A 16,781-nucleotide genomic window follows, 5' to 3' on the forward strand; every position below is an offset into this window, starting at 1 on the left:
TCACGATGTAGCTAGTAAGTGGTCATCAGGGCCAGACCCAGGCAGGTCTAGCAGCTCCTAAGGCCAACATCTTTAAAGACATGCTGCTACTGAAGATGTTAATAATGGCAATGATGGTGGCAAAATTCACACAGAACATCGCAGAATGAAAGAAATGGAGCTGGCTTCCATTTAAGGAGGTAACCAAAGGTCAAAACCAAAAGAGGTTCAAAAGGATTGGAAGCACTTGTTGATGGATGTGTGTCAGAGGTTCTAACGAGGATGGTCCACCCTTTCCAGCCAGGACTCACCTGGGGATCTACCCCATTGCCTTATACTCTGTCCCGGGCCTGATTCCAGCATTTAGAATCAATGCTTGTGACTGGATCTGGAGGGAGAGGACCAGACCCAAAGTGGAGACCCAGGATATTATTCATTCTGGACCCTGCTTCCACTAGGGATCAGGGATCCTCCATCCAACCAACCCACAAGCAGCCACATTGAGTAGGCTTGTCTTCCCAGGCTGGCTGCCTTCCTGTGGACAAAGGGGACACAGGGATTCTTCTCCAGTATCCCACCAACAACCATTTGGGATCACAGGGTTTCATCCACATCCCAAAGATGGACATCTCACCTGGCTGAGGGAAGGGCTGTGAGGAGGTCAAAGTGAATAGAAACATGCCCAAATGGTCTGGATTTCATGCCAGCATATAAATAGCACAGCACCAGGATAATTTTTTTTTCAAAGAAATTATCTGAAAAAGTTTACATTAATTCAACATGTCAGCTTTTCCGGGAGTCATCTTTGAGATCAGAAGCCTCGATTGGGTACCCGTGCCACACCACAAGGGTGATTAAGCAAAATGTCAAGAAATGAGATGATGTTATTAGGCAAGCAGGGACTCCAACCTTGGGCCAATGCGGGGAGATCTAAGCAAGCAAGAAGGGAGCCCCCGATTGCTCTCAGGCAGCCTAGCGGTGTATAAGGACTCCTGGAGCAGTCTGGAGGACTGGCCCCAGTGCTGGGTCAGCAGCTCTTTTTGCTATGTGGTTTGAACTAAACAATTGCCCTCTGTGGGTGCAATCTCCTCACCTACAAGGAGGTGGATGTCTCTTAGGTGGCTTCGTGGTCTGTGTTTCTCTGGATGACTAATATTTAATATGATTATGCTGTATGGAGCTTTGTAGTGTGCATTTTCTTAAATTGTATTTTTTGAAGTACGTATCTCTACTTTCCACACATGCTCATGACCAATTATACACTGGTCTTTGGGGAAGATTTGGGACTTTGTTCTTGTTCCTTTAATTATCCCACTGACAGCTGTGTTCCATCCACCAAGGGAGAAGCGGCCCTGGTCTTCTAGGCTGTGTGTGCTGATCAGATACTAGTGAAGGGTCACAGAATAATCTTTGTAAAGAGAATAGGCTCTGGCCTCCTAGAGAGCTGGTTGAGATCCGGGTCCCTATTCTTGAGAGCTGCTTGACCAGGATGTTAGTATCCTGGGTGGGCAGGACACTCAAACTTACTGAGCCCCGATTTCCTCACGTACAAAACAGAATAGCGGTTACCTTGTGGGATTGTTAGAGGAGTAATTGAAGTGGCACAAGAGATGCACCTGCCTCAGGGGGAATGCTTGGTAACTAGTAACCAGACTACTAGAGTGTAACTGCCATTCCTGGGCCTCTGTCTTCTATTAATGTTTTTTGTTGTTGTTGTTTTGTTTGTTTGTTTTTTCCGTCATCTTGTCCTCCCAAATAGTGTCAGGTCCTTGCAGGCAGGAACTGTGCATGAGTCCCTATCGCCTCCCACAGAAACAGTGCATAGCTTGCAGGCAGCCTTGCTTGGCTCTTTGTCTGTGAAATGACATAATGGGACCCTGTTGGGATACCAGCCTACTCTGGGGCCATTATTCCCATCATTACCAACCCATGGGGCCCCTTCCCAGCAGCCACCTTTGTACTGACAAATACAATATATCTTGAGTTCTAAGACATCCATTTTCAAAACATTAAACAATTGATGAGTGCCTACTTGTGCTTTCCTTCCTTGTTTGTTTCTTTATTGAAAGTTTCTTGGCCAGTATCAAAAATCTCAAATACAGATGTACATAGAATAGAAGATGAAAGTCCTTCTTTACTCTTACCCATGCCTAAACCCAAGAGGAAACTTCAATCAATAAATATGGCTTTAATTTTTCCTGACCTTTCTCTCTATATTAGAAATGATCTACACAACATATGCAAAGTTACACTACATAGAAGTTTTCTAAAAACATAAATAGGTCACTTCCTCAGACTTACTTTGTTTTTTACTTAATGAAATCTTTCTCATGTCAGGCATATTGCTCTTCCAAAAATTACCTATATTTTCAAAAATTAGCATACAGTAAAATTGACTTTCGGGTGTATAGTCTGTGAATTTTAATGTACGTGTAGATTTGCATAACCATATCAATTAGGATACAGAACAGCTTCATCACCCCCAAAATTCCCTTGCACTTTCCATTTCTGGTCATGCTCTACCCCAACTCAAACCTCCATTGCCAATGATCTGTTTCTCCATCAGCAGGCTCTTGTTCCATAAATGGACTCATATTGCTTGTCATCTTTTGATACTGGTTTCCTTTATGTTGCATTGTACCTTTGAGATCCATCCAAGTTGCTGTATCAGTTTTAGCTTTGAGTAGTATTTGGATCAATCACATTTTATTTATCCATTCATCAGTTGATGGACATGGATTGTTTTCAGTTGTTGGTGATTATGAACAATAGTGTACAGATCTTCGTATGGACACACGATTTCATTTTTATGGATTAAATGCTCAGGAGTGACATTATTGCTGAGACTCATGGTAAATGTACGCTTAACTTCAAAAGAAACTGCTAAACTATTTTCCAGAATGGCTGTAACATTCTGCCTAGCAGTGTGTTAGAGTTCCTGTTGTTTCATCTCCTCCGCCAGCACTTGGTACTGTTGGGATTTTTATCTTGGTCATTGTGGTAGTTGTGTAGTGGTATCAACTAGTGGTTAATGGTGAATGTTGTTGATAAGATGTACATTTTTAAATAAAACATTGGAGATGTCTCTGTCACTGGGCTATATGGGAGTCAGGAACCCAGGAATTGTTGATCTGCTCCAGCCCTTGGCTCATCCCCACAAAGATGTTGCCTCCAGAGTGGGAACTGAGGTTCAGCCATTATGAGCACTAGCTGACACTGCTACCTGAAAGAGCGGGTCTTGGGACACCTCGGTGGCTCAGTGGTTGAGCACCTGCCTTCAGCTCAGGGCATGATCCCGGGTCCAGGGATGGAGTCCCACACTGGGCTCCCTGCAAGGAGCCCGTTTCTCCCTCTTCCTATGTCTCTGCCTCTCTCTCTGTGTCTTTCATGAATAAATAAACAAAATCTTTTAAGAAAATGAAAGAGAGGGTCTCACAATGAATTGTTCTGAATCACCTGAATCATAGTTGGGTGTGAACAAGGATCCTCAAATTTGCTGAGCATTTCCTGGTGCCAATTGTGGTTTAGTTGGGCCTTTTAACTTCTCATCTTTAAGAAGGCAACACTGGGGTAAAAATACAAATATATTTTCCACTGCTTGGTGTTTGGAGGTGTGTTGACCAACATCCAGAAAACTGACTCCGTGGCTTATGTTTCCAGGTGTCCAAATTGATGTCACTGAGGGATAATCTAAACCACTTAGATATGCTTAAGCATTACCAGATCACAGACTGATAGATTCTTCAATGATAGATTCTTCATTCTTCGATGACCCCTCAGGGGTCACTCTCCATCCTGATTCAGACATTTGTTTTCAACTTCCTCCATGAGAGTCACCTATTTGGCCTAGGTGACAGTACACTCAGTAGTCCCATCCATCCCTGGGCAACTTAATTGTTAGAAAGTTCTTTCTTTTCCTTATGCTGAAAATTACCTCTCTGACTTTCTTCTGTTGGTATTTAATTTGTAACCAGGAGCCCACAGGGTGTTAGAATTTCTACCCTCTTCCTTTTTTAAATTTTTTCCTGTCCTTTTGACAACAACTCTTGATATAGAAGATAAGAACCATTGTCTCTTCCCCTTGTTCCCTTAGCTTTTTCATCCTTACTTCCAGCCCCCAGTGCTCTCCGCTGGGCATGAGTCACTGACATTCTTGCAGGAAGAAGCCCTTCATCATTGTCACTGGTTTGCTCACTTCCTAGTGCCCCCTGCCCTGCTCCATCCCAGGAAGGCAGCAGAAGGAGGTAGTTGTGAGCATGGATGCTGTTTGAAGCAAGGACCTGAGTTGGAATCCAACTTTATCCCTCAGTAGCTGTGTGATCTTGGGCAAGTTTCTAACCTTTGGGCTTCAGTTTTTGCATCCACTGAAAAAGTTTACTAAGCTTCTAGCAAGCAGGAGGTGGTCACCTACTGTAGATATCCCACTTAGGGCTACTGGGCAGACACTAGCCTTGTGGGGAACTGGAGCTGGCTGAGGAGAGCTGCCTGTGCCCACTGGAAAGTCTTGGCCCAGCTCTGAGGAATAGTCCATGGGGAAGGAAGGAGCAGGGGACATGTTGGTCAGCAGACCAGGTGGGGGAAATGTCTGAGTATCCCTTCTATAGAACACAGAAACTTCCTTGGGACCCTTGCTGCCATTCTATAGGGCAGCCTCAGAAGGACAAGCTCAAGGTTGTATGTGTGTAAGAAGCCGAGCCCTGATCTAGGATGTCAGGAGGCCTGGGTTCTAATCCTACCCCAATCCTGGGCAACTCACAATGTCTATAGGTCTCAGCTTCCTCATCTGAAAAATCAACACTATCCATAACACACTTCTCATTTAGGCAGACTGCTATGAGTCTCAAAAGACTGGTCATCCTGGCGTAGGGACTGGAGCCCCTGCTCTGGGGTCAGATCCCTGCTCGAATCCTGCCTCTGGCATATACAAGCTGAGGACCAGGCAGTTGTCTGAACCTCTCTGTGTCTGGTTTTTCCTTTGAAAAGTGGACACTACGAATGTTGAATATTGAAGAGCTGCGGGGAGATTAGACACACCATTTGCAAAGTACTTAGCATAGCACCTGGCACACAGTAGGTGTGCAACATAAGGCCATCAGCACTGTGAATTATGGTATTTGGTGCATAGCAAATGCTCAGGAAATGGTATCGAGACTGGATTGAATGGAAGTAGCTGGAGTTCCTTCTGAAGTCAAAGTCCCAGCGATAGTATAGGTCTTTAGAGGTAGACACCTTGACTGATGCTTCCCAGAGAGCCCTGCACTTGGCCCTTCTTAACCAGTGAGCTCAAGTGTGAACAGGAGACTGAGGATTTGGGATGCCTGGAACCAAAGGCCCTGGCTGTGGAGATCCTGGTGTCTCTCCTTGCACACCTGGACACCTTTGTCAGGCAACCCAGGGCTCAGGTGTTGGAATATGAGGCAGCCAGGGCTTTCTCATCACACGAGGATTGCATCCTCGGGGCCAGTTGGGCAGTTAACGTGTCCCCACTCCCTGGGGCATCTGAGCAGCAGGTCGCCTCACTTTGGAGCAGCGTGCCAGAAGGAGTGGCCTCTTAAATATTGAATCACCCCTTCCTGGCTCTGCTTCTGCTGATTTGACTAAGGGCTCCAAGCCCTGAGTTTGTTTAATAACCTTCTGACACTAAACAAACAACCTTGCAGAAGGAGTAATTTGCGAGGCAGAAAGAAAACAAATAAGTTGCAAGGACACGGCACCACGGCGGCCAGGCTGATTACATTCCGGGGGGCCGCCTGAGTCCGAAAGCCGAGAGCATAGAGATCTTGGCTCCTCTCCACTCTAGGAAGTCTTCAGAAACACGGGCAGGGGAAACTTTGCATTAGGCCTATGGAGATGGCGCGTCATTAGAATTCTGGGGGCATATTAAATGCCATCTAGTTGCTAACACGATGCATCATTTTCTGCTAAATAATTGATCACGGTGCAGAGATTGTGTTTGTGGAGTTTAAAAAAGTGATTAGAGAAGGGAACATTTCTGGGAAGCAAGTTGCATCTGTAACCCAGAGCCTGCTCTGGGCACCTTCCCGGGGGGCCATTGGGCATGAGGGATTCTTGCTACCCCTGAGCTGGGCTGCGGAACAAGAACTCTGATGCAGCAGGATGAGCAAGGGTGACGGTGGGCAGTGCTGGAAGCGTGGTGTAAGACTGCCAAGGATGGGGGTGGTAGCAGAGCTCTTGTAGTGGCCTAAGGGTCTGTGCCAACCTTCGACCCTGGTGGAGGCAGGGGAGGAAGGCGAGAAGCCTGCCCAGGGGGGTAACACAAGCTGCGTCCCTTGGGTATCACACACAGCCCCATGCCCAAGTGGGGTCTCCCAGGTGTCAGGCTGGTTCTGCTCCTGAGACAGGCTTATCTCAGGAACCTTGTTTTTTCCTTTTTCTGCCCTACTCTCCCCTAAAGGTAATTTCTTTCTCCTCCCTCTTCTCCTGGGAAAGAATTTGCAACTCTCCTCTCTCATCCCCGAGTAGGGATGTGCTGCTGTTGAGTTTAGGATGTGTATGAAGACACTTTGGTTTTGGTAGATGAGAGGGCATTGCAGAAGCTCTTGGAGGGGGAGAGATTTTAGGAGTGGGCTGTGGGTGCCTTTGGGAGGTGGAGATGGGGCTTCAGCAGGTCATTAAAATAGCTGGGAAGTGGAAAGGTTGTGTATGTGGTAAAGCACGATAGTATTTGTCAAATGAATGACACAGCCCCGAATAAGGAGTCTAAGCTCACACATTCTGGACTGGCTGTGTTCCCCGAACCAATCTCCAAGTCTCAGTTTCCCTACTTGAAAAGCACATGTCTGGGTGGATGTGTGTGGACAGTGGTAATTTTTAAGGGCCCTCCGACCCTGATTCTCTGCTTCTAAATCAGCTAACTTTGATCCCTGGTTGCACATTAGAATTTCCCGGGACCTTTAAAAATATAGACACTGGGGCCCAACCCCCAGAGGTTCTGATTTCATTGGATCCGGGGCAGGGTCTGAGCATTGCTACCCTCAAGATCTCTCCCAGTGACTTTGGCTTGCAGACAGGGACAAGGACTCTCGCCTCGAGAGGGGAGTGCATAGTGTGGGAAAGGCAGGCAGAGATGCGAGCCAGCTTCCTCTGGCCCTGTGCAAATGTCCCCAGCTCTGGACCAAGAAGGCGGGAGGCTGGCTGCTGTAGAAAGAAACTCCACATATCCAGCTGCTGTGGGGTGTTGGACAGACGGAAACCAGTGCCCTTCAGCCGATGCCAGAACTACCGGGCTCAGTGGGCAGCCTCCCTGGGGTAGGTTGAGGGCACTGCGGAAAGGGGGCACAGTCTGCAGGGAGGCAGCCTTCAGTGCTCTTTGTAAAGGAAAAGCTTTCTTCCCCGAGACGCTGGGTGGAAGCTGCGGGAAGAAGTCGTTTCCCTGCCTTACATCTTGCACGATTCGTTCTCTCTCCTAATGGCACAGGGCAGGTGCAGCAGAGGGCTTGGAGATGGTCCCACCACCAGTCATGTGTTTGTCCTGGGGCCTGTTTCCCAAGTGACCCCTCCTCCCCCAAGCTGTCCGAGCCTGCTCCAGCCCTGGGCCCTCAAATACCCACTGTGCTCAGTTCTCAGTACGCACATCCAGGGACGGCTGAGCTGTCCACAGGTCCCCTCTGTGACACCTGGGGAGCTCCCTGAAGGCTCAGACCAGTTCTCTCCCCTTCTTGGCATATCAAAGTGTTAGACTCTCCTCTTGTGTGTCCATTCAGGTGCACATCTCACTGCGCTGGCCTCTGTTCCATCTCAGCCACCATGTATCCCAGGCCCCGTTTCCTTCCCTGCTTCTAACTACTATCTCCTCATCTGAAAACAGAGTGGGCTGGGCCTCTATGGACTGATGGCATAGTTTCTGTGGCTCTGAGGGGTAGACTGAAATGACCACTCCTAGCTCCATTTTATAGACGGGATAACTGAGGCTCAGAGATGACTCGACTCCATCAAGGGCATTCAGCCAGTAGGTGGGGGGAGCCCTGGCCCCTGAATCTCAGTCCAAGATAGTCTACAACTGTAGAGTGAAACATGTAGTTCAAGATCATGGGGATCTCCCCAACCCCCACCCTGCCCCCCCAATCTGGGGAGAAAATTAGTTTTTCTCAGAGGCTAAGCACCTACCTTGAAATGAGCCTTGTCATTCCCTCTCTTGACACAATCTGATTCATTCCCTGCCCCTGTCTGGATGTTTCCGGGCTTTGTCTGGCCCTTTGGCCTGTCAGCTGCCTTGTGCCCCTGAGGGGCGGTGTCCTGAGCCCCACTTCCAGTCCTGCTTTGCCCTGTCATGCATTGCCCTTGTCAGGGGGGCAGAGCCACCCACAGAGTGTCTGAGGGAGATTGGTTTTCAGCGAAAGGTCACAACAAATTGCCTAGGGATCCCCGGGGAGGTTCCTGTGGCTGCTCGCGCACGCCCTGGCCACCAGGGGGCGAGCGAGGCCCTGCGTCCCCGGCGACAAGGTCATGACTGGAGGTGAAGGCTGGGGTGGAGGCAGGGTCAAAGCCCATGCCCAGGAAGCCCGGATGGGGGTGCCTCTGACAACTTCCAGCTGCCACCCCAATTCGCTTCCATAGTGTGGGGTGTTGGATAAGCATCCAAGGCCAGGCCTGCAGAGCACAGCAGGGAGACTATTGGAAATTTCTCCTTGGAGGTGTATCAGGTTGCGATGCAGAACCTTGGACTAGTTGAAGGGATGTGGGGACTCTTCTCCCTTTCTCTCTCTGCCCATAGGAGCCAAGGTGCTCTAACCTGGTCCTCCCTAGGTCTCTTATGTTCTAGTCTCTTCCTCGAAGGCAAAGGGCTTCAACCCAGCACACCATCTTCTGCAAGCAGCAGAATCACTGAGGACTTACTGAAGTGTTGATTCCTGGGCTCCAGCCCCAGAATTTTGATACAGGAGCTGTGGGGACCAAACTTTTTTTTTTTGTAAAGATTTTATTTATTTATTCATGAGAGACACAGAGAGAGAGGCAGAGACCCAGGCAGAAAGAGAAGCAGGCTCCCTTGGACGAGCCCAATGTGGGACTTGATCCCAGGACCCTGGGATCATGACCTGAGCCAAAGGCAGATGCTGAACCACTGAGCCACTCAGGTGCCCCAGGACCACACTTTAAGAACTGCGGGTCTAGCTTCTTTCCACCTCATTTCTTGCCTCGCTGGGGGGGGGATCTCTTGGAAGTGAGGACATTAACTACAGATCCAGCCACACAGGCTCCTGGCTCTGCTTTTGTCTAGCTGTGTGACTTTGGGCAAGTCTCTCGCCCTCTCTGAGCCAAGATTTCTTGAAATGTAGGAAAGGCAATGCCCACCTCACCAGCTCCAGGTGAAGTCTGAACGCAACAACCGACCATTTAAGAAACCTCTGGTGTGAGCAGGCCCTCCAAAATATTCCTTTCTAGAAGGGAGTTCCCAGCACTGGGAAGGGCAGAGATGCAGTCCACCCATGTGAAAATAGAGCAAGTGAGGGCAAGAGCCCAGCCCACATCCCACCTGGGCGAATCCGTCAGGGTCTGTGGTCCTCCAGGTGGGAGCCAGAGCCCACAGCCCAGCGGGCAGCGGTAGTGCTGCTCCTCAGTGGCTTGAGCAAATGTTGGTGTTAAAAGCAGCCTCATCCCCTCACCCCCAGCACCCCGTGCAGACTGTCACTCACCAAGGATGCTGAGTCACAAGTCACTGAGTGGCCACCTCTCCTTAATCCTCCCTGACACCCCCCGCCCCCTGCCAAGCCTTCACTGGTTCTGCTGGGGCCAGGAGCCAGTGGGATGTGGGGTGCATGGCTTACACCCCACTTTCTGCAGGTGCACAGAGACTAGGCAAAGAAGTTCAGCCAAGGATGCCCCCCCTTCCATATCTCTGTTTATACCTCTCCGTCATTCTCTCTTGCCTCTGGCTCCATTTCCTGTATGTCTTAGACATGGATTTTCCCCTCGAGTCTCCCCTACTTCCAACATCTAGAGGAGCCCTGTTCGGGCTCACCTCAGGGGGCCCCAGGGGCAGGCCACTGGCTGCCTCTCTGTCTTTATTTCTCAAGTGAGCTCTAGTCCCTTAAAAAGAGAAGTCCTTCTGTGTCTTCTGACCTCAATTTGCTCATCTGTGAAATGGGAGCCCACAGGCTCACTCACCCATCTCTCCTCAAAAACCCTGTCCTGGGATCCCTGGGTGGCGCAGTGGTTTGGCGCCTGCCTTTGGCTCAGGGCGCGATCCTGGAGATCTGGGATCGAATCCCACGTCGGGCTCCCGGTGCATGGAGCCTGCTTCTCCCTCTGCCTGTGTCTCTGCCTCTCTCTCTCTCTCTCTCTGTGACTATCATAAAAAAAAAAAAAAAAAAAAAAAAACCCTGTCCTGATGCTACCTACATGAGCCCAGGACCCCTGCGTGGAGAGAAAGGAAGAGGCCTCTGGGAGGGACATTTTTACATCTTTGGGGCTAATTTCTTTTTTTAAAAGAGTTTATTTATTCATGAGACACAGAGAGAGAGGCAGAGACACGGGCAGAGGGAGAAGCAGGCTCCCTGCAGGGGGCTTGATGCGAGACTCGATCCCAGGACCCCAGGATCATGACCTGAGCCAAAGGCAGACGCTCAACCACTGAGCCACCAGGGGCCTCCTTTGGGGCTAATTTCTACCTGATTTCCTTCACCTGGTAGAAATCGGAATCGCCTGATTGGAAAAACAGCCCTCCCCATCCTTCTTCTGCCTTTGCTCACAGAGCCCCTCTTCCTGGCTCCCGTTCACCTTGGAGAGTTCTGGACTGAGCAGGTCTCCTCTCTGAAGTGTTTCTCTGACCCTCTTACCCAGCATCTACAATTTATTTACTTGTGTGTGTGTGTGTGTGTGTGTGTGTGTGTGTGTGTGTGTGTCTGTCTGTCTGCTAAACTGAGCACCCTGAGGGCAGGGCCCGTGGTTCGGGGTTCATAATGTTCCCCAGATCCCCAGTGCTCCATCAAGGCACTTAGTGAGCCTGTGGGCCCCCAGGAGAGGATTTCTGCCTTTCTTCCCTCCAGGGCTTCCCACGGAAGAGGAGCTCAGCAGGTGTGAATCTGTGTGCTCCTCGGAGGGAGTCTCTGTCCCTGGAGGCCTCTTACATTTTTCCCTCTTGCGTCATTGAGGGGAGGGGCCAGAAGGGTGTTGTGGGGAGCCAACCAACTCAGATAGCTACTTTTGACGACGAGTATTTCTGTTTGAGGTACGAGCCAAGGTGGAGAGAGGACATCTTACCCCCTAGCCCCACCCGGCGTGCTCAGCACCCACCCACTCACCCTCCTTGCCCTGCCCCCGGACACCTCCCAGTGGCGCCCACCAGCTACGCACATTCCCATGGGTGCGTGCAGAGTCTTTTGAGGGTATCCTCCCTTCGCCCCCTTTGGAAAGGACCCTGGGTCATGCCTTTGCCAGTCACTGCCATCCCCTATTCCTGGCATGTGGGGCTTCTTCAGCTCTTCGAATCCTCCAAAGACCCTCCAGTGTTTAGCTCAAAGGAACCCTTTGATGTCCTAAATGACAAAGTCAGGCATCACGGAGGCTGCGTGGGACAGCTCCCTGCAGACACCGGGAGGGGCAGCTGCCCGCTGTCAGAGCTTCTGGCCGTCTGAAGTGTTTTGTTTCAGCTCCACATGGGCGTCTTTGTTGTCAGAGCTGCCTCTGCCCAGCTCCTCTTGGGCTTCCTTGGGGATGCGTGGGGCCTGCTGGCGGGGCCCAGCCCGGCTGCACGGGTGGGGAGCCAGGGCTTGGGTCTGCGCTGGGAACTGGGAATCCTGCTTTGCCCAAGGCTACTGGGCTCCCTGTCACCCTACTCTGCTATCTTATTACTGAGGTCAGTGGGGGCTTTTGCATCCAGCACCTCTACACACCCTGGTTCTAATCTTGCCCTTTGGGCAAGTCTCAGTTTTCTCATCTATAAAACAGAGATGATGTTAATAACAATACCTACCCCAGAAGATTGGATGGCACAGCACACCCTGGCAAAGCCCCTGGCTCATGCAGACTCTCAATAAATACTGACCCCAATCCCCTTTCTTCTGCTTTCTCTTTATAACTTAATGGTTCATTAAAATCTCATGGGGGCATCTACAAGGTACCGATGCTCAAACTCCACTCAGACTAATGACAGCGGAGCTCTGAGGGTGAGGTTTGCTTCTTTAATTTTTAAAAACTGCCCAGATAATTCTAAGAACCGGCCAAGGGACAGAATTCCAGACCCCACTCTAACTGGATCCCAACCCTCCTGAGCTGCATGTCTGAGAGCATTATTGCTAGATATATATGACTATTGAAATGGAAATTCATTAAACTGATATAAAATTAAAACTTCATTTCATTTCTCTGGTCACACCAACCATTTTTCTAGTGCTCAGGAGCAATGTGTGGCCAGTGGTTACCATATTGGATGCCACACCAATGTCTAGAACATTTCCAGCATTTCAGAGAGTTCTTTTGGAGAGAGCTGCAAGACCAGAGCTGTCCCATGGCAATACTGTGCAAGCCACATGTGTAATTTATGTAATTAAAATTCTTCTCCTGGCCACATTAAATAAAAGGAAATAGGTGAACTTGATTCAAATAATATATTTTATTTAATCCCATGCATCCAACAGGGTTTCTTCACAGCATGCAATTCAAATGAAGAAAAGTAGTGGCTATTTTGCATCCATTTTTAAAAAAGATTTTATTTATATATTCATGAGAGACACACAGAGCGGCAGAGACATAGGTAGAGGGAGAAGCAGGCTCCCTGTAGGGAGCCTGATGAGGGACTCGATCCCAGGATCCTGGGATCATGACCTGAGCCAAAGCCAGACGCTCAACCGCTGAGCCACCCAGGTGCCCCTTGCATTCACATTTGTACTTAGTCTTCAAAACATGGTGTGCATTTTCCACTTTTAGCACATCTCATTTCAGATGGGCACCTTTCGAGCACTCAACACAATGAGTCCTGCGCAACATGGGCACCCAGCAAGCGCCCAGTGATGTGTGAAACTATTTTGTGTGAACATACAAAATGTCTTCCTGACAGAATGACATTGCTGTGCCTACATACAGTGCTTTAGGATTTATAAAGGACCTTGTTACAGATATTTTGATGCCTCCCAGAGCCCTCTAACCAAGTATTACAACCTCAGGTTGGCTAGAGGCATTGCCTGGGCACACACTTGTAGAGCAAGGAGACAGCACCACGGCGTGGGTGTGTACCTTGTATGCTGGTCATGTTATCCCCGCATCAGTGAGTGTCCAGTCCTGGATGAGTGCACTTTGTGTTGGCCAAATAGACTGGTCACCAACTGGGAACATCCCTATTCCTGTTCTGCCCACCTTACCCATGGTAGTCCCCTTACCAGCCCACCCGTCCACAGAGAAGACGTAACCTGAGCCGGGCTGGCAGGTGTCTCCTGCTAGAAGACGTGGGGCCAGAGGTTTCTGTCATCACTCACTCCTTCCTGCTAAAGCATCTCTCCACTGTCACCCCAAATACGTGGTGATGTGTTTCCCGAGAAGGTTTATGCAGCCACCTATGTCGATCAGTCATATCGGTCATAGTAGAGCATGGCCAGCTGTGAATAGATGGACGCCAGCTCCATTGTGATAAAAAGAATGTGGAATGAAGGATCTGGGGTGCAGAGCTCTGTCTAGGATGAGAGAAGGAGTCTGTGGTGGGTCAGACAAGGAAGTCAGGGACACATGAGGACACAGGGGCCCAGGCCGAGAGCTGGGGCAGCAGGAGATGGACATGGGGGTGGGACGTCCCTTCAGCTCCTGGTACACCCTGGTGGGTGGTGCTGAAGGGGAGTGGGTGTACGTATGTGACATTGGAGCCTCGAGAAGGTATACTAGGTGGCGTCTCACTCTCTTCAGGTTTTTTATCTCCTAGGTTTCAGGTTCCTGTGGGAACCTAGCAGACAGTGCAGCTCTCGGGTCTTTGGGGGTCCAGCTCCTGGCCTGGAGAGAGCTGATAGGCTGGGCTGGGGTGCCAACTCTTGCCAACTCCTGTAAGCGGTGAGACCATCCCTGAGGTATACAGCTGGCACCATGTAGGAGCAGTTCTCTGATACCCTTACTTCCCCTGTCTTTCTTCTGATCTGCTCTCCCAACCCCTCTCCCCAACCCGCCCCTGAGCATCCTGGATTCTGTGTGACTTATTTCCAAATCACCTGCACAGCCCGGAGACCTATACTAATCCTCAGAGAGGTGCACCCTGTTATGTCTCTGGTCTCTAACCTTTCCTCCCTTTGTGATTTACACTGAGCCCGCCCCCGCCATGGCCCCCAGCTCTGGCTTCTCTGTGTCACCACCCTCCTATTGTGGACCCTGGCCCAGGCCATGTGGATGTCAGCCCTTTCAGCTTCTCCCAGACCCCACTGGTGGGACAAGAAGACCGGACTCCAGGTCTCCTCTCTAATTACTTTAGCCACAGTGATACTGGCAGGCAAAGTGATGTATTGTGGGCACACAGCAGCTATTCAAATCCAGAGACAGCCGGCCCGGGCTGAGCTGTTCTTTCTCATTCATCCGCCAAACGCTGGCTGCACACCAAATCCGGGCCCCGTCCCACCCGAGGGCCTCCGATCTGACTGGCTGTGCCTGCACGGATTGGTTTTGGATAATGGACTAATGAATCAGGATCATCCAAATGGTTTTCTTTTACACCGCAGTGTCCAAATGCCAGGCAGCGCTGTTCATGGACTCAGCGTGTAATGATCCCTCCCAGAAAATCATAATCCATCAATCTCTCCTCTCAAGACCATCAATCAATGTTCCAGAATCCACGGCTGCGTTCTCATTCCAGGAGTTTTCAATCACTTCTCTTTTCCCCCGTGTGCGCAGAACAATGCAGTGACACTAGGAAATTGTGTTTTGACATGAAATCATTATGTGTTTTAAAACCTCTCCTTCAATGTTGGTCTTTTCCTGCCTTCTGCTCTCCCCTGGCACATCTCCTGCTATGAACTGCAGCATGAGCCCCGTTCTTTTGTTCAGCTCTCAGGCACAGGTGAGGGATGCACAGTCCAAAAGGAAGGAACGTGGAAAATATAAGCTGCCCATTTTATTCCAGCACGAGCACACTGTAATTAATTTGTCTCTTCCAATCAGAGCCCTCTTAGTCTATTTCCTGCCGGGGTGCTTGAGGGGCTGGTGTGTGCCTGTGCGGGGCGGGTGGGGGGAGGCTGTGCCTGGGGCAGGTGTGTGTGCAGTGAAGTAACATCATCATCAGGTGCATGTCGTGTGAAATTTAACTATATGCGTCCAGCAATCGATCAGGGGGTGCAGTAGATGTGGGGGGGCCACGCTAGGCGCAGGGATTAAGCTGGTTGTTCGTGGCACGGTGATTCTATCCGTCGACCCCCTCACAGCTGCCCAGAGTAAGGGTGAGACAGGAGGCGGGTGCTGACTGTTCCCTGGGTCCCCATCCCGGCACTCCTCCGCAGCAGGAGCATCTCTCTTTGCTGATGCTGATTCTAGTGTTTAGAGACATGTACTTTTTGTACAAAGAGCCCCTAAAGGCACGCCAATTACCGATCTGGTGCTCGGCCAACGATGAGCGCTGGAGGAGAAATGGACAGCGCTGCACTTCCAGGAAAGTGTGTCCCATCCCTTTCCCGGTGCCTTCTCATGGGAAATTTTGATTCTAAGCAATTCTCAATAGACCTGCTGGCCCTAGATCTTAGGCCTCCTGAGGTCGGGCCTGAGCCTTATTTGGGACACTCAGCACAGCAGGAAGATAGCCGGCAGCCTGTGGGGACACAGGCTTCCCAGGGTCTCCTCGGGCAAGTTACTTAACAGGTCTGAGCCTTAGTTTTCTCATCTGGAAATGGGGCCAGTCATGCCTTCCTCATAGGGTTTGACATGAGAGTTAAAGATAAAATATGCTTCTCCGGGACCCAGTGGGTGTGTAGCAAATGGTGGGTCTTGTTATCTTTACGGATAAATGAGTTCTCGCTGAGGAATGCTGAGCTGCCAGTGTCACCGAGGTGCTTCATTTAAAAAAGAAACGACGTTGTTAAGTTAGTTTCTGCAGAACGACAATAACTTACACTGTGAATAATTGATGTTGTGAGCAGACTTCCAGTGTTCACATCCAGGTGAGGTCTAGGAATGATGGCTCCCCATTCTAAATCGCCTCATCTTTCCTTTCTTGAATAAATGGAGTCTCCGCTGGAGGTCAGAATAAAAGTCACACAAGTGTGACTTCCAAAGAAAGTGCCACCGGGGAAGACTGCAGTTTGCTTCCGCGTTGCTGGGCAGGGAAACACCAGGCTGCGCCTCTGTGCAATTAGGAGGCCGGCACGATTTGTATCCAGCACCCAAAGCCTCCCCTTTCAGCATTCATTACAGGGGCAAGGGTTTTCAAACTGCTTCTTGGTGTTGCTGAGGGGTTGTGTTCTAGTCTGCTCTTCTTTGAAGCGTCCTCCCTTAAAAGCTGCCTGTCCTGGGTCCCCACTCCGTGGGGACCTGACTTTGGCTAGGACGTTTCATGCATTTCAGCAGTGCGTGCTGTTAGATCTGGAAGCTGGCTCCTGGAAGGCTGCCCCAATCCCACTTTTCAGCCCAGCAATTTGAGGCTCCCAGCAAGGAAATGGCTTGCCAAGGCCTTACAACCTAATTCATCCATACTCAGCTCTGAGATGTGCTGGGACCTCTGTGCCAGGACGGTGAGGAGCTGGGACTCAGAAACTGGCCATGGCACTGGCTGATGGGTGGAGGTGGCTTAAGCTGAGATTCAAATATCTGTGCTAACTGAGAAGCTGTGGACTGACTTCTACATCTTGGGGGCTGGCCTTTCTCTGAAGGGGTCTGATTTGGCGGGA

General features: G+C 50.1%; 1 long non-coding RNA gene across 1 annotated transcript; it reads left to right on the top strand.

Annotated features, from left to right (window-relative positions):
* Positions 1–13,579: 13,579 nt before the first annotated feature.
* On the top strand, positions 13,580–14,822 carry LOC144291950 (uncharacterized). Its single transcript, XR_013359491.1, has 2 exons — positions 13,580–13,800; positions 14,628–14,822. It is a non-coding gene; the product is annotated as an uncharacterized LOC144291950 (long non-coding RNA).
* The last annotated feature ends 1,959 nt before the right edge of the window (positions 14,823–16,781 follow it).

This window comes from Canis aureus, chromosome 20 (assembly GCF_053574225.1).
Source record: "Canis aureus isolate CA01 chromosome 20, VMU_Caureus_v.1.0, whole genome shotgun sequence".
NCBI classification, from domain to species: domain Eukaryota; kingdom Metazoa; phylum Chordata; class Mammalia; order Carnivora; family Canidae; genus Canis; species Canis aureus.